Source organism: Chiloscyllium plagiosum, unplaced genomic scaffold (assembly GCF_037043375.1).
Source record: "Chiloscyllium plagiosum isolate Xiang-an unplaced genomic scaffold, Cpla_swu_hap1 HiC_scaffold_9, whole genome shotgun sequence".
NCBI classification, from domain to species: Eukaryota; Metazoa; Chordata; class Chondrichthyes; order Orectolobiformes; family Hemiscylliidae; genus Chiloscyllium; species Chiloscyllium plagiosum.
In genome coordinates, this window is record NW_028270147.1 from 116,818,704 (window position 1) to 116,837,266 (window position 18,563).

The 18,563-nt window shown below is 45.1% G+C and overlaps 1 long non-coding RNA gene and 1 pseudogene across 1 annotated transcript; one reads left to right on the plus strand and one right to left on the minus strand.

Annotated features, from left to right (window-relative positions):
* The window catches only part of LOC148149271 (centrosome-associated protein 350-like), a 1,440,514-nt pseudogene that overhangs the window by 400,871 nt on the left and 1,021,080 nt on the right, over positions 1 to 18,563 (minus strand).
* LOC148149273 (uncharacterized) lies at positions 2,308 to 13,383 on the plus strand. Its single transcript, XR_015758082.1, has 2 exons — positions 2,308 to 2,341; positions 12,512 to 13,383. It is a non-coding gene; the product is annotated as an uncharacterized LOC148149273 (long non-coding RNA).

Consider the following 18,563-nt stretch of genomic DNA (forward strand, 5'->3'; position numbering starts at 1 on the left):
GGAATCGAGTGAGAGAGATAGACAGACGTAAAGACAGACAGGTTCTGGTCACCGCATTATGAGAAGGATATGACTGTATTCAAGAGGGTGCAGAGCAGATTTCCCAGGATACTGCCAGGCCTGGAGGGTCTGAGCTACGAGGAAGGATTGGAAAGGCTGGGATTGTTTCTGTTGGAGCAGTGAAGGTTGAGAGGGAACCTGCTAAAGGTCTATAAGATTATGAGGGGCAGAGATAGAGTGGACAGGAAGGCAATTTTTCCATAAGTAGAGGAATCAATACCCAGGGGCAGATTGAAGATAACACAGACATACAAAGATAGAAACAGGGAGCAGGAGTAGGGTTAGGGTTAGGGTTAGGGTTAGGGTTTTGCCCTGTGAGGCTGCTCTATCACTCAATATGATCATGGCTGATCCTCTCCCTCAATGCCAAGCTGGGATTAGTATTGTTAGATCATTGATGACCTGGATAGATTTGTTAAATGCTGTTCATGTCATTGAGGTTCTGATTGACAGAGGGACAGAAAACACACAGAGAGAAAGAGAGAGAGAGAGAGAAAGAAAGTTCACATTGTGAGATTGAGTGAGAGGGCAAGGCATTTAACTGCTACCCCAGGACTCAGTGTTCCAATGTCCCGGAATAGCGCCTGCTATAGAGATCAAATTAGAGAGTGACAGGAGGGAGGGACAGAGACAAACAGAGAGTGAGAGAATGAGAGATTGAGGTTATGAGGAGAGAACAAGTGAGGAAACAGGTAGGTAGATATGTGAAGGAGAGCAATGGATGATAAGAGAGAGAGAGATCAACCAACACAGAAGAAAGGGAGATAAATAGAGTGTCAAACATACATGGAAAAAGGGAAAGATATAAGTGGTTATGTAATTGGGAGAGGACAGAGTCAGAAATGGAAATAGAAAAAGAGGGAGTAAGTCAATGAATGACAGGAACATATACAGGAGAAAGGGGAGAAAGAGGAAAAAGGGAAAAGCGAGGGAGGAAATTCGTAAGGATGAGCAAGAGAGAGAGAGAGAGAGAGAGAAGAGGAAGTGTGGGGGGCTGACGTGGCTCTCTCTGCCGGATGCCATTTACATACTGAGGAACACCCAGTCAGACTCTCTCAGGCTGCAGCTTTATAAAGCAGAGCCCAGTGAAGGGAGAGTTTATCAGGAACCAGGCACAGGGACAGGAGCACACACCATGATTTCACACATCCAGCTGATCTGGTCCCTGGCATTCTGTGTCACAAGTACATCAGCAATTTCTCCTTCCAATCTGAATCTTTAACTCTCCATTTCACTTCATTGTGATTGAAGGAAAAATGCTCAGTGTCTTCAACAATCTCTCATTTGACAGTCTTTTTTTGTGACAGTTCTGACTTCACTGTGTTTCTCTCTGACCCCTCAGGTATCAGCAGAGACATCATCATGACCCAGTCTCCCCTGGTGCTGTCAGTGGGACTGGGCCAGACCGCAACACTCACCTGTAAATCCAGTCAGAGTACCACGACTGATGTTGAATGGTTCCAGCAGCGAGAAGGACAGAAACCCTCTCTCCTGATCTACAATGCAGTAGCACGATACACAGGAGTCTCCAACAGATTCACCGGGACAGAAGTGTCCAGCACACACTTCACCCTGACAATCAGCAACGTTCAGAATGAGGATGTTGCTGACTATTACTGTCAGCAAAGTTGGAGCTGGCCTTGGTGCAGTGATACAGAGCCATACAAAAACCTCAATACACACAGCACCATTGCCTGTACTGACACATCCCACTGCTATGTATAATATATAATAATGGACACACAGTCCCACCTCCTGTGCTGACACATCCCACCACCATACATAATATATAATAATGAACACACAGTCACAGTTATATGTAAACAAAACTTAACAAATTAGCTCCATGCCAGGCTTGTCACTATTCAGTCCCTGTGGTAGTCACTGTTCACTTAAAGCCTTGAGTTTCCTTATTACATTATGAGCACATGTGAAGAGCAATTGCAAGGGTGAACTTTGAAAAATAAAGTTCACAAACCTCCCAAGCCCAGCTGGACACAGCCCAGACAGAGAGACAGGGACTCAACAGAAAGAGAGAAATAGTTTGAGAAAAACAGAGATAAAAGAAGACATAAGTGACAGTGAGAAAGACAGTGAGAAGGTGAGATAAGTGACAGACAGAGAGGGACAGGGAGAAGGTGAAAGTGAATGAGCGACAGAGAGAGAAAGGAAGAGGGTGAGAGTGACAGAGGGAAGCAGAGACCAGAGGTTTTTGTACAGCCTCTGCACTGGGAGCTCTCACTGTGGCTTACGTTCAGTAAAGGAACCAAGCTCCGACTGAGTAAGTCAACCTCAATCCTCTGTAATTAATCCTGTCAATACTGAAACACACTTTCTAAAACACAAATGCTGAAATGCTGCAGGTGTTAGTGGGAAGCTGCAGTGAATGAAATGGTTGATTGAGGAGCATTGTGTCTAACAGTGTGTCCAGCTGTATTTCTTTAGTTCCATTACTCAGCAAGATATAAGTCAGTAAGTTTTACTCACCATGTGGAGGGGCTCTGTCCATTTGCAGCCTGTGGTCCCATTCCTGCAGCATGGAGTGAAATCAGTGAGTAGCCTCCTGCCAGTCTCAGTGTGACAGACATGGGCAGAGTTTGATGTGAGCTCTGGCTCCCTGTCCCAGTCTCTGATCTCACTGACCTCAGCAGCAGCAGCAGCAGCACAGTGAGACACCGAGCTCCCACCTCCCCCAGCTTTAACTCTGCTCAATCACACAATCACAGAATTGCTACAATGCACAAGGAGGCCATTCCACCCATCCTGTCTGCACCAGCTCTCTGAATGAGCAATTGACTGAGTGTCATTCTCCAGCCTTCTCCCTGTCACCCTGCACATTGTTCCTTTTCAGATAACAGTCTCATTCCTTTCAGAATGTTTCAATTGAAGCTGCCTCCACCACACTCTCAGGCAGTGCATTCCACACCTTAACCACTCACTGGCTGAAAATGGTTTTCTTCATCTCACTTTTGTTTCTTTTACCAATTACTTTCAATCTGTGGTCTCTCCTCTCAATCCTTTCTCAATTGTGAACATTTTGTCCCTGTATACTCTGTCCAGACCTCTCCTGATGTTGAATTCCTCAAACACATCTCTCAGCCTTCTCTTCTCCAAGGAAGACAGTCCAAATTTCTCTGTTCTATTTTCATAACTGGCATTATTCATCCTTGAAACTTCCACTTTTTTTTAACATGTCTGCAAACTATTCACATCCTTCGTGAAATATTCACCTTATCTATTCCCTGTATTCCTATTTGCCTGCATGTGGCTAAAACTTCTGTCGACCTTTCCTATCCATGTTATAATCAGATTTGCCTCTACGACTTCCTCTCACAGTTCATTCAATACATGCACTGCCCTCTATGTGAAAGAAATGCACCTCAGGTCCCTTTTGAATCTTTCCCCTCTCACCTTAAACATCTGCCCTCTAGTTTTGGACTCCCCTTCCCTGGGGAAAAGACCTTGACTAGTCACCTTATCTATGCCCATTATGATTTTATAAACCTTTAAAATGTCACCCCGTAGCCTCTGACCTTCCAAGAAAATAGCCCAGGCCTAACCAGCCTTTCCTTATACTCAAACCCTCCAGGCTTGGTGACATCCTTGTCATCCTTTTTACACCCTCTCCAGTTTAATGACATCCTTTCAATAGCAGCATGACCAGAAATGTGGCCCGACCAACTCCTATACCCAATGCTCTGACTGGCAATTGTAACCAAATGCTTTCCTCACCACCCTGCCCACATGTGACTCCAGTTTCAAGGCACTATATGCCTCCACCGCTTGATCTCCCTCTTTGATAACACTCCCCATTGCCCCATAATTAACTGTGTAAACCCTGGCCTGGTTTTTGTACCAAAATGTAACACCTCCCTATTATCTCAATATGGAATGTAAATGTACTCTCAAATAGCCTTCATCACTGCCACTATGCCACCAATTTTGGTGTCATCTGCAAACTCACAAACCATGCCCCCTATATTCTCATTCACTTTGTTTCTATAAATGACGAACAATGATGAACCCAGAACCAATCCTTTTGCCACATCGCTGGTCACAGGCTTCCAATCTGAACAATAACCTTCTACCACCACTCTCTGTCTCCAACCATCAAACCAATTTTTTACCAATTGGCTTGCTCTCCCTGGATTCCATTTGATCTCACCTTACTAACCAGTTGTCCATGTGGTAACTTGTCATAGGCCTTGCTAAAGTCCATGTAGACAATGTCTACCACTCTGCCTTCAGTTATCAACTTGGTCATGTCTTCAAAAATCTCAATCAAATTTGTGACACAATTTCCCACTTACAAAGCCATGTGGATTATCCGTAATCAATCCTTGTCTTTTCAAATGTGTGTAGATCCATCTTTCAAAATCCCTTCAATAACTTACTCCCCACTGGAATCAGACTCACCGGTCTATAATTCCCTGGGTATTCCTTGCAGACCTTATTAACTAACAGCACAACATCAGTCAAGCTCCAGTCTTCCAGCACATCACCCGCGGCTGTTGATGATACAAACATCTCTGCAAGGGGCGTTGCTGTCTCTTCCCAAGTTTCCCACAAAGTGCTGCGATAGACCTGATCCGGTCCTGGGGATTTATCTACTTTAATGAGTTTTAACAACAGATTACAGCACCTCTTCTTCTGTAATGAGGACTCTTCTCAAGATATCAACATTTATTTCCCAAATTTCTTCACTTCCATGTCTTTCTCAACTGGAAATACTGCAGTAAAATATTAGATTTGTGACTCATCCATATTTTGTTTGAACAAGAAATGGAAATTTCTAAGTGTGAGACATTTGGAGGTGGTACACGGGATACGATCCATGGTCCTGACTTTACTCTGAATTGTCCTTTGTCCTTTTCCACTGTCTCCCTAAACCATGTGATACAATGATCACTCTTCTCTAAATGTCCTCTCACTGACACTTGATCTACTTGAGCCTCCTCATTCCCAAGATCCAGGTGTAGCAGAGCCTCCATTCCCATTGGACTGGAAACATACGGCTGGAGAAAAATCACCTGAACACACTCTCACAACTCTGGCCCTCTCTGCCCTTCACACTATTGCTATCCCACTCTATATTCTGATAATTAAAGTCCCCCTAATGTTTGCACTTCACTGTAAATTCCTTCCAGGTTTGTTCCTCTCCATCCTTCCCATTAGTTGGTGACCTACAGACTGCACTGAAAAAACTGATTGCACTTTTTTGTTCCTTATCTTGAACCAAATCGATTCTGTCCTTGATCCCTCTGGGACATCCTCTTTCTCGAGCTCTGCACCGATCTCCTTAACCAATCCCACACCTCTCACCCTTTCCCCCCTTTCCTAGCTTTCCTGAATGCTTTGTATCCAGGAATATTGAACACCCAGTCCTGTCCTCATTTCAGCCTCATCGTTTACAGTAACAACATCAGATTTCCGCTTAGCAATCTGTGTCTGAGCAGGATTCTCCTGCTCCTTGGATGCTGCCTGACCTGCTGCGCTTTTCCAGCAACACATTTTCAGCTCTGATCTCCAGCATCTGCAGTCCTCACATTCTCCTGTGTTCTGTCACTCCCCAATGTTATTTTTTCTATAAATGATGAACCCAGAACCAATCCTTTTGCCACATCGCTGGTCACAGTCTTCCAGTCTGAATAATAACATTCTAATAACACCACTCTCTGTCTCCAACCATCAAACCAATTTTGTACCAATTGGCTTACTCTCCCTGGATCCCATTTGATCTAACCTTACTAACCAGTTGTCCATGTGTGCAGTCCCATACAGTCAACCAGATTTAGAATTTATTACTCTCTCTCCCTCACTCTGACCTTGCCCAAGAAGTTACTATTCGTTATTCTCGTGTATCTATCTCCCAGGATTCTGTCTTCCTTGGTGTTCCTCCCTGATATTACCTCCTGGTTCCCTCAGACATGACAAATTGGTTTAATCCCTCTCCAACAGCACAAGCAAGTCACACCACAAGAAGCTCAATTCCTGCTCTGTTCAGGAGCAACCCATCGACTCTATAGAGGTCGCATCTCCCGTGGAATCATTCCCAATGTCCAATATCTCAAACCCTCCCTCCTGGACCATCTTTTCAGCCTCACATTCACCTGTTTTATCCTCTTATTCCTATCCTCACTTGCATTGGTCACTGGGAGTAATCCAGAGATTCCTACTTTTGAGCTCCTGCTGCTAATTTCCTCCCGAGCTCCCTAAATTCTGACTGCAGGACTACATCCCTTTCCTCCCTCTGTCACTGGGACCGATGTGGACCATGACTGCTGCCTGTTCCCCCTCTCCCCTCAGGGTGCTCTGCAGCAGCTCAGTGACATCCTTGACCCTGGCACCAGGGAGACAACACACCATCCTGGATTCCCATCTGCAGCTGCAGAAACACCTATCGATTGTCCTCAACCTCGAATCTCTTCTCACTATCGCTCTTCCAGTCTTCCTTGTGCCCCCCCCCCCCCCCCCATACAGCTGAGCCCCCCATCACCACCATGGTGCCATAGACTTGGCTCTGGCTGCACTCCCCAGATGAACCATCATTCTCATCAGGATTCCAAACTGAATCCTGGTTCGCGAGTGGGATGCACTCGGGGATTTCTGTACTAGCTGCCTGGTCCTTTTGGACTGTCTGCTGCTCCCCCATTCCCTCTCTCCCTGCATACTTTGAAGCTGCAGAGTGACCACATCTAGAAACATGCTCTCCACGCAGCTCTCAGCCTCATGGACACTCCGCACTGACATCAGCTGCTGCTCAAGCTCCAAAACCCGGAGTTCCAACTGCTGTCACTGACCACACTCCCTGTACTCATGGTATTTCAGGAGCTAGGAAGTATCCTGAAGTTCCCACATGGAAAAAGATGAATCTCTCTCCATTCCCTGATTACCTCTTGGCAAAGTTCTGATGACAAACAGCTCCAGCAGGGCTCACAATCCAGTGCTTTCAGTGTTCTTGCGTTTTGCAGAGTCTCTTCAAAAAACATCAGAATTAGGCCATTCACCCCATCAAGTCTGCTGTGCCATTTGGTCATGGCTGATGTGTTTCTCAAGACCATTGTCTTGCCTTCTTCCCATTATGTTTGATTGCCTTGCCAGTCAAGAACCTATCAATGTCCGTCCTAAATACACTCAATGACTTCACCACCACAGCAACGGGTTATCCTTTAACTCTGCGGCTGTGCCCACTGGCCCAATTTTCTCTTCCTTGTGGAAACATCTTCTCCACGTCCACTCTATCCAGGCCTCTCAGTATTCTGTTAGTTTCAATGTGATCTCCCCATGTCCTTCTGAACTCCATCAAGTCCATAGCCAGAGTCCTCAACCGCTCCTCATCAGACCAGGCTGTCACTCCCAAAGTCATTCTTATAAACCTCCTCTGGACCTCCCCCAATACAAACACATCCCTCCTTAGATACAGGTCCCAAAACTGTTCACAATATTCCAAATGCAGTCTGACCAGAGTCTCATACAGCCTCAGCAGGACATACCTGCTTTTATATTCTAACTCAGTTGAAATGAATGATAACATTGCATTTGTCTTCCTCATTGCTAACTGAACCAAATGTTCACCTTCAGAGTGACCTGAAAGAGGATTTCCAAGTCCCTTTGTACTTGAGAATTCTGAATTTCCCCATTTCGAAAACAGTTTGAGTTTCTATTCTTCCAACTTAAGGGCATAACCTCACACTTTCCCACATTGTATTACATCAGCCACTTCTTTGCCCACTCTCTGAGCCTGTCCAAGTCCTTCTGCAGCCTCCCTGCTTCCTCAACTCTGCCTGTCCCTCCCCTCATCTTTGTGTCATCAGCAAATTTAGGAACAATGCCCCCAGTTCCTTTTCCCAGTTCGTTAATATATAATTAATTGTTACATGAATAGCTGAGGTCCCAACACTGCCCCCTAGGCATCTGCTACCATCTGCAAAAGATCCATTTATTTCCACTCTCTATCCATGCCAGTACCGGGCCCCAAACCCCATGGGCTCTTATGTTATTTAGCAGCCTCCTGTGTGGCAACTTGTCAAAGGCCTTCTGGAAATCCAAATAGATCATGTCCATTGGCTCTCCTTTGTCTAACTTGTCATTAACTCCTCTTACTAATCGAATTCCAGCTTCTCCCTCTCGAACTGCAGGGTGAATTGTATCACATTATAGTCACTGCCCCCTCAGGGTTCATTCACCTTCAGATCCCTAATCAGAGCTGCCTGATTACACATCACCGAATCCGGAATTATCTGGCTCTACCACAAACTGTTCCAAAAAAGCCTCTCGTCGACATTCCATGAATTCCTTTCCTTGAGATCCATTCCCAACATGACTTTCCCAGTCCACCTGCATATTGCAGTCCCCAGGACGATTGTAATAATCCCTTTCTGACATGCCTTTTCTAACTCCTGATTTATTTTCTGATCCACATCCCGATTCCTGCGAGGAGGTTTGTACATAACTCCCATCAGGGTTTTTGTTTCTTTGTGGTTTCTTAAGTTGACTTTCACAGATTCTATGCATTCTAACATTATATTTCCTCTTGCTGTCGATGTAATTTCAATTCTAACTGACAGAGTAAACCCGCTCCCCAACACCCCAACCTGCCCATCTACCGATCATTAGAAACTTAGAAACATAGAAAATTGCTGCAGGACTAGGCTATTTAGCCCCTTAGAGCCTGCACCACCGTTCAATATGATCATGACTGATTATGCAATCTCCGTATCCCATTCCCACTCCCACTCTCCCCTATATCCATTGATCCTTTTAGCTGCAAGTGCCACATCCCTCTTGACATATGTCTTACAAACTGGCCCCACGACCTTTCTGTGGTAGAGAATTCCACAGGTTCACAACATCTGAATAACCTAGCCCGTATTTGTGATCTTTGACCCTGAGTTTTGGATTTTCCGAATATCGGGAACATTCTTCCAGCATCGAGCCTGTCAAATCCCATCAGGATTTTACATGTTTCTGTGAGATTCCCCTCATTCTTCTAAATCCCAGTGAGTACAAGCCCAGTCGATCATATGTCAGTCCTGCTGTCCCAGGAATCAGTCTCATGGACCTTCGCTGGACTCCCTCAATAGCAAGAATGTCCTTCCTCAGACTAGGAGATCAAAACTGCACACAATAGTCAAGGTGAGGCCTCACCAAGGCCCTGTTTAATTCTGCAAGACATCCTTAATCCAATACACAAATCCTCTCACTGTGAAGGCCAACATACCATTAGCTTTCCTCACTGCCTGCTGCACCTGCATGCCCCCTTTCAGTGACTGTTCCACCATGACACCCAACTCTCATTGCACCTCACCTTTTCCTAAACTTTTACCATTCATTAATAATCTGACTTCCTGTTTACCACCAAAATGGATGCTCACATTTACCCACATTATATTGCATTTGCCAAGCATTTGTCCACTTAGCCAGCCTGTCCAAGTAACCCTGCAGCCTCTTACTATCCTCCTCACAGCACACACTGTCACCCAGTTTCGTGTCATCTGCAAGTTTGGAGGGATTGCATTCAATTCCTTTGTCCATATCATTTATGTATATTGTGAACAGCTGGGGTCCCAGCACTGAACCCTGTGGTACCCCACTCATCACTGCCTGCCACTCTGAGAAGGACCCATTTATTCCAACTCTCTGCTTTCTACCTGGCAACGAGTTCTCCCTCCATGTCAATACATTACCTCCAATACCATAAGGTTTAATGTAACTCACTAATCTCTTGTATGGGACCTTGTCAAAAGCCTTTTGAAATTCCAGATACACACTATCCACTGAATTCAGAGGGTGAGTCACTCAATCCGAAACTCTAACTTTGATTGTTCTCCACAGATACTGCCAGATCTGCCCGAAATATTTCATCAATTTTTATTTTTGTTGTCCACTGATTCAGCCTTGTCCACTCTCAACTGATCACATCCTCAAAGCCTTCCAGAAGATGTGTCAGGCCTGATTTCCCTTTCGTAAATCCATGCTCACTTGGACCGATCCTATCACTGCTTTCCAAATGCTCAGTTATTGTATCTTTAATAACTGACTCCAGTGTTTTCCTCATGTATAATTCCTCATTTTCACTCTCCCTCCTTTTATTAAAAAGTGGGGTTATATTGGATACTGTCTAGTCCATTGGAACTCTGTCAGAGTCGACAGAATGCCAGAAAATGATCACCAATGTGCCCACTATTTCTACACCCACTTTCTTAAGGACTCTGAGTTGCAGAGCATCAGGCCCTGGGGACATATTAAGTTTTGATCGCATCAGCTTCTCCAAGACCATTTCCTGACTAACAAGGATTACCTTCAGTTCCTCCTTCACACTTGACCCACTAACCCCTCACATTTCCTTTCAATAGGATGTGCATCCTTGGATATTTAGTTCCCAGCCCTGATCCCCTTGCAGCCACGTCCCTGCACTACAGGCTCATTTACCTTGTTTCATATACTCGATGCATCAAAGTACAACACCCTCAGTCATGCACTGACTGCCTCGTTCTCATAGTTATCTGCTTTAGAAATCACAGAATCCCTACAGTGTGGAAGCAGGCCATTCAGCCCAGACTAACCATCCAAAAAGCATCCCACCCACCCGACAATTCCCATGGATAATTCTCCTAACCTACACATCTTTGTGACAATGGGAGGAAACCCAAGTAGACACGGGGAGAATGTGTAAACTCCACACAGACAGTCAGTTGGAATTGAGTCTGTGTCTCCGGAGCTGTGAGACAGCAGTGCTACCCACTGATCCACCATTCCACCCTGCGGTGCCTCAAGTTCGATTCCTGATCCTTTCCATACTCTTTATCCTATTACTTGGTCTGGATGCTTTTATAAAGTGTCCAGAGACCCTACCTTCTTTAATTAGTTTAAATTCATCGGAAGCTTGATTTACCTTGGTTTGTGTGGTACCACTTTGTCTACATTATTCCGAATGGTTCGTGCGTTAAGAGACAAAGCCTTTGAGTTTGTTCTAGTATTGAGCTTCCCTGCACTTTTACTTTTCCTCTGTACAATATGACATTCACAATACTCTGTCCCTTTCCTTTTATTTTCTGGTAACAATCAATCCCATCACTACCCAGTAATCCTCCCTTCTCCTTTAACTTTCAAACCCTCATTTTCCATCCAACTGTTCCAGTTACTTTCTCTTTGAATCGTATTCAGGCTGATATTTATCCCTGAACAAACATTTCTCAATATGTTCCTTGGTTAATTGTTGCTTGTGGGATCTTGATTTCCCTTGGTTTGTGTGGTACCACTTTGTCTACATTATTCCGAATGGTTCATGTGTTAAGAGACAAAACCTTTAAGCTTGTTCTATACTGAGCTTCCCTGCACTTTTAAGTTTCCTCAGTACAATGTGACATTCACAATACTCTGTCCCTTTCCTTTTATTTTCTAGTAACAATCAATCCCATCATTAACCAGTATTCCTCCCTTCTCCTTTAACTTTCATTTCCTCATTTTCTATCGAACTGTTCTAGTTACTTTCTCTTTGAATCATATTCAGGCTGATACTTATTCCTGAACAAACATCACTCAAAATGTTCCTTGGTTCATTGTTACTTGTGGGATCTTGCTGTGTACAATCTGGCTTCCACATTTCCTGCATTACAACAGTGACCACATTTCAAACAAGTCCCACACTGTCTGCAAATATCTTTAGGACAGCATGGATCTTTCTTTTCATTGGATGAACTGGGAGTCTTTCAGGTGTGAAAGATGATGTTCCAATATTGCACAGTTCTCCTCCTGAACTACTGTTACTGATATATATGTGCCTCTCTTTTGTGAAAACAGACCAGAAGTTTTCATGAGGAACCATTGCTCCATCTTCCACCACTGCACACAAGTTCCCTTCCTGCTCTCGAATGGCCCTCATACATTCCTTCATTCACTTGTTCTTTTTGTGATTATAAACATCACTGGGATTTCCCTGACTTCATTTGGACACATCTCATCCTGTCAGCTCTTTGCTTTCCTCAGGTCCTGGTAAATTTCACCCCTGCATTTTGTCTTTCAGCCACTTTTACCCAATCCCTGCCCAGTTCAGTAACATGGTTTGTTCCTAAATGAAAACTTTTACACTTGCCCCATGGTTCTCCATTTCCATCCGTCCTCTCAATCTCACTGAGTTCTGATCACTGTCACTCAAATGCTCCCCCATTGATAGCCCTTCCAGCTGCCCACATTCATTCCAGAAATGATGGTCCAAGACTGTCCCTTCTTTTTCACCATCACCTTCTCAGGGGCAATTAGGGATGGGCAATAAATGCTGGCCCTGCCAGTGACACTCACATCCCAAGAGCAATTTTAAAAGGCCCTGTCCTTTTATGGGGTTTGTTAGGTATTGAATACAAATGTTCAAATGGATTGTTTTGCCAGTGAATGTTCAGAGTTGAAATCCCTTTGAATGGCCGGGATTAAAATTGTTTCTCTTGTCTTTCAGGCCGTGAGAACTCTCAGCCCAAGCTGACCCTGCTGCCCCCCTCCCCGGAGCAGGTCAATGCCAAGGGCACTGCCACCCTGGTGTGCCTTGCCAATCACTTCTATCCCGATGAGCTGGAGGTGCAGTGGAAGAAGGACGGTGCAGTCATTTCGGATGGGGTTCAGACCAGCAACTACCTGCGAGCTTCGGACAGCACCTACAGTGTCAGCAGCCTGCTGACCCTCTCTGGGTCTGACTGGGAGTCCAACACTCACTTCTCCTGTGCCCTCACCCACGTGACCCTCCCCTCTCCCCTCAGCAAGAGCTTCAGGAGATCAGAATGTGTGTGGAGTATTTGAGACAGTCCACAGAGGAGACACAACTTAAAACAGAACAGGGCTGAGCTGGCAGGTCAAAGGTCATTGTCAGCACTGAATTTCAATTCTCTTCCTTCTCAGGACTGGCTCAGAGCCACTTCTGAGATTCAGGAGTTAAGGCAAGTTATTGGGACAGGTTAGAGAGAGTTTTATGCTGTGTCAAATCTCATGTTGTCCTTGTCCTGGGAGTGTATGATGGGAACAGTGTTGTCTTGTGATGCCAAGTAAAACCTCTCGAAGATGCTGAAGACTGTCAGCTGTACAAAACAATGTGAACCTCAGAAGTCTCTGCTTCAGTAAACCAGATCTCCTTCCTGCTCAGCCGCCAGTTCCATTTTAAGGTTTTGTCACTGTTTAAAGGGACAGGATTCTCAGTTATTGAGAAAATCTCCACAAGTGTTTTGCCTCAAGCTCCATTGTGGCTGTGAATTTGAGCAGCTACCTCTGTCTGGGCTGTTAATTGCAGTCTGTTTTCTGTCAATGTCAATCTGGAAAAGGGAATAAAGATGAAGAAGATTCAGTCTCTGTCTCTGGGTACTTTGGATTTTTTTAAAGTAAGAGAATATCTGACACTCCTGTTCTTTTATTTTATAACACCCCCACACTATCGCCGAACTGTAGTACTGCTTATATTTTCCCCAGCACCCATGTTGTGTGTATGCAGGTGTGGGACACAGTGAAAGACACAAGGTGTACAAATTTTTATTCAATTTCCACCAAGAGAAAGAAAGGAAACACCCAAGTGGCCAGTGACAAGCAATGTCCTTCTTCGAGAGCAATGCTACATGATCAAACAGTGAAGGGGAGGGCTGTGTACATTGGAAATGGACTGCTGCCCTGAGCTGATTGGCTGCATTTCAGCAGGTTATTGTCACAATTGGCTACTTTGCCTATCAATCAATTACATTGTTGTTGGTGATACTGACAGCCAATCAGCAATCACTTTTAAATGATCCATTTGATCTGGAATCTGTCAAGGTTACAAACAGAACAGAAACTGAAAGCTGTTGGGACTCAATAATTCCAATCTGAGGCATTCCCTTCTCACTCTGTTGGTCCAGACGCAGCTGGTGGGATTGCACTGTGCACTCTGTTGTATGCCTGGTAGCACCTGAAATGATGTTCAGCCTATCACAGATACTGCAGGCTGTGCGTTTCTGTAAGTGTGAGTGCATTACTTAATGCTGCTTGTACATGTCTCTTTGAGGTATGAGTATGAGTATGAGTATGATTATGAGTGTGTGTTTGAGTGTGTTACACAGACAGATACCTACAGACAGCACTGAGTAACACACCCACATTCAGAGAGACACCTCCAGGCAGCACTGAGTAACATGCTCACACTCAGAGACACACCTACAGGCAGCATGGAGTGTGAGCATTTTACACAGTGCTGCCTGTCTCTCTGACTGTGTGTGTTACTTAGTGCAGCCTGTCAGTATCTCTCTGAGGTATTTGTCTCTTACTGGTGGATACAGAATGGGCTTTGTGCTGAAGATTAAAGATTAGGCTCTAATCTTCTCAAATCATGAATGAAAAACAGTTCAGCTGATTCAGTCTGAGATGGCAGCTCATTGAGATGGCCACATTTCTTCAGCTGCCTGAGGAGAGACACTGACTGGCAGCACTGCGTGACCTGCTCACGCTCAGAGAGACACCTACAGGCAGCATGGAGTGTGAGCATGTTACTCAGTGCTGTCTGGCTCTCTCAGTGTGTGTGTTATTCTGTTCTGATCGTTGGTATCTCACTGAGTGTGAGTATGCTACTCTCTGATGCCTGCAGGTGACTCTGAGGTATTTGTCTCTTAGCGGTGGATAGAGAATGGGCTTTGTGATGGGGATTGAAGATTAGGCGTAAATCTTCTCAAATCTCAGATGAAAAACAATTCAGTCTGAGATGGCAGCTCAGTGAGATGGCTAAAGTTAAAAATCACACAACACCAGGTTAGAGTCCAATAGGTTTATTTGGAAGTACAAGCTTTCGGAGTGCTGCTCCTTCATCTGGTAGCTAGCAGGGCAGGATCATAGTTCACAGAATTTACCGTGAATTTGAGATGGTAGCTGAGAAAGGTGAATACTGAGAGTGTATTCTCAGTAAGGGAGGGACTGCAGAGTCAGTGTTCCCTAATGTGTTGCCCGATTTTCTGGATTTTCTGGAGCCAGGGTCATTCCAGTCGTGGCTGCCTGCTCAGCTCATGCTGGTGAGCCATAGTCATATTTCAATGGTCAATTAGCCCTAAACTAAATGCAGCAATATTACCTTACAGGGAGGGGAGCTGTCTGAATGAGGGAGGTTAAACTCTTGCAGCCCCAAGAGGCCCAAACTCACACATTCCTGAACACAATGGGCAGTTTTAGCATGACCAATTCACCTAACCTGCACATGTTTGGAATGTGGGAGGAAACCCACACAGACATGGAGAATGTGCAAACTGTGCAGAAGCAGTCACCTGGGGCTGGAATCAACCCAGGTCCCTAGTGCTGTGAAGCAGCAGTACTAACCACTGAGCTACCTTGCCATCCATTAAAAAAGCCCAAAGAGTTGAGCTTTTGTTAATCTCCATGAGCCTGAGGTGATAGAAACTATAAACACACAACCCTCTGCCAGGGAAGGTAGTGGAGGGTGGAAACCTCACAATCTTTAAATAGAATAACATTTAAGGATCTGGGACAAGTGCAGGAAATTGGGATTAGAGTGCCTTTCGTGGTAGCTATGTTGGTGCAGACTCAATGGGCCAAAGAGCCTCTTCTGCGCTGTGTCAATCTATGCTCCATGCTGAGAGGACAGTGCAAGTTAATGGTGACTAGGTTAGGCTGTTCCAAGACGGCAAACTCATCATCAAGGATCAGAGGAAATGGCTCAAGCTTCAGTGAAGGCCCAAGTAGGTGCTTGGCAGGAGGGTCAAGGCTAATGGAGACAAGGTCAATGGAGACTGAGCGAGGGCACAGGGTGCTGGCTGGCATCTCCAGGAGTTGTAATGAGGCATGTGGGGACAAGAGGGGAGTGTGGAGGGAGGGAGTGCAGTTCCAGATGAAATGCGACCTTTACCAGCAGCAACGTGACCTTCAGCACCAGGGGGTGTCCCTGACTGTGTCAGGCTCACTGGCTGCTCTTTGTGTGATTCCACACAGCCACTTGTCTGGTCACCACACAAAGCCTTGCTCGTGTCTACACTACCATCTACACCACTGTCTGCACCCACTGTCTGTACCCAGCATCCACAGCCACTGTCTGCACCCTCCATTTACACCTCCCATATTTCTGCTGTTGTAAGATTGTATCCAATAATTCCATTGAGATTACTGCAACAGAAACCTGAATTTCAGAATTAGCAATGATTATCTTCAAACCTTGCCTTCAAAGTCTGTGTTCCACAATGAGCTGATTAATATTAATTACTAAATGCCATTTGATTTCTGTGATGGCAGGCCTGACGTATAACGAGAGGTTGAGTTGGTGAGGATTGTGTTCACTGGAGTTGAGAAGAATGAAGGAAGGGAATCTTGGAGAAAGCTATAAATTGGAACCAGATGAGACAAGACGGATGTTCCCAATGATGGGGAAGTTCAGAACCAGGGCTCATAGTTTAAGGTTGAGGGGTAAACCCTGTAGGACAGAGACGAGGAAAAATGTCTTCACCCAGAGAGTGGTGATCCTGTGGAATTCTCTGTCACAGAAAGTGGTTGATGCCAAAACATTATGTTTTCAAAAAGGAGGTAGAGATAGCTCTTGTGGCTAAAGAATCAAGGGATATGGGAGTAGAGAGGGATTACAGTATATTGCTCAATGATCAGCCACAATCATTTTGAATGGTAAAGCAGGCTGGAGGGGCCGAATGGCCTACTCCTGCTCCTATCCTCTATGTTTCTATGGAGCGTAAAATAGATTGCCAGGTGGAGGTCACTCTGTCAGATGGGTAAGTATCCATTCACAGATTCTACCCACCCCACTACCATTCCATTTTAATTCGGCCCACTCCCTCTCTTCCTACGTCTTTGTTATTTGACCAGCGACCACACCTCCCCACCACCATGTCCCATACACATCACCCCCCCAACCCTGGAGGGAGCTGTGCTTGTTACCCATTGCTTGTTTTAACTTACTAATTGGGTGATGTGATGGTGAGGTTTTCAAAGGCTGAAAGAGCTGAATTCTTATCGCCGCTTGTGCTGATTTTGTTGTGTGCCTCGATAAAAATATGGGCAACATAACACGGCCACCTCAGAAAGAGGGAGCCAGGTTCGAAAGTCATACAGCACAGAAATATGCCCTTCGGCCCACCATGTCAATGCTGACCAACAAACACTAAACTACACTAATCCCATTTACCCGCAGTTGCCTGGAGCCTACTATGCCCTGGTATTATAAGTGCTGCTGTGGGTCTGTTCGCCGAGCTGGAAATTTTTGTTGCAAACGTTTCGTCCCCTGTCTAGGTGACATCCTCAGTGCTTGGGAGCCTCCTGTGAAGCGCTTCTGTGGTGTTTCCTCTGGCATTTATAGTGGCCTGTCCCTGCCGCTTCGGTTGTCAGTTTCAGCTGTCCGCTGTAGTGGCCGGTATAGTCCAGGTCTGTGAGAGGTCAGGAGTGGAGAGAGGGAGAACAGTTTGAGGGTGAGGAATGGAGGCTGGAGCAGAAAGACACTTGTGTTCTGGAAAGCAGTACATGTAGGGAAGAGATCCAAGAGCTGGTAGGAATAGTCTCCATGTTTCCTAACAGTAGCTTTATGGTGGGAAAGAGAATAAATCAGGAGATAATGAGGGCCTGGAATTAAGGCTGCTCATTCATTACAAATGACTTTAATCCTTATGTTGATTGTTTATAGCCAGAATTTTCTTTTTAATTCATTCACAGGATGAGGGCATCACTGACTCAGACAGCATTTATTGCCCACCCCTAATTGCCCCAGAGGGCAGTTAACAGTCATCCACATTGCTTTAGGATTGGATTCCCATGTAGGCCATACCAGGTCAGGATGGCAGTTCCCTTCCCTAAAGGACATTAGTGAACCAGATGGGCTTTCCTGACAATCGACATGGATTCATGGTCATCGTTAGGCTCCTAACTGCAGATTTTTAAAATTGATTTCAAATTCCCCCATCTGCCACGGTGGGATTTGAGCCTGCGTCCTCGGAACCATATATAGGTCTCTGTGCATTAATCACAGAAGGTCAGTATGTAGATACAACAAGTCATCAGGAAAGCTCATAGAACTTATGGTGTGTTGTGAGGGGAAACTGAATGTAAGACTTCATTGAAACATGCAAGATCCTGAGGGGCCTTGACCGAGTGGATGTGGAAAGGATGTTTCCTCTTGTGGGAGAGTCCAGAACCAGGGATCACTGTTTAAAATTAAGGGAGAGTCCATTCAAAACAGAGACTAGGAAACATGTTTTTACTCTCAAAGGTTGCCAGTCTTTGGAATTTCCTTCCTTAAAGGGCAGTGGATGCAGAATCTTTAGATATTTTTAAGGCAGAGGTAGATTCTTGATGACTGAAGGGATGGAACATTATTGGAGAATGTAAAGTTGAGGTTTAAATCAGATCAACCACGATCTTATTGAATGTGGGAGTAGGTTCAAAGGGCCGAGTGGCCTACTTTTGTTCCTTGCCCATATGTTGCCTCATACATTTTCACACGATCAGACTGTCGCTCGTATTTTCTATCTGCAGATTAAGCTGTTTGTGCAATAGGCTTC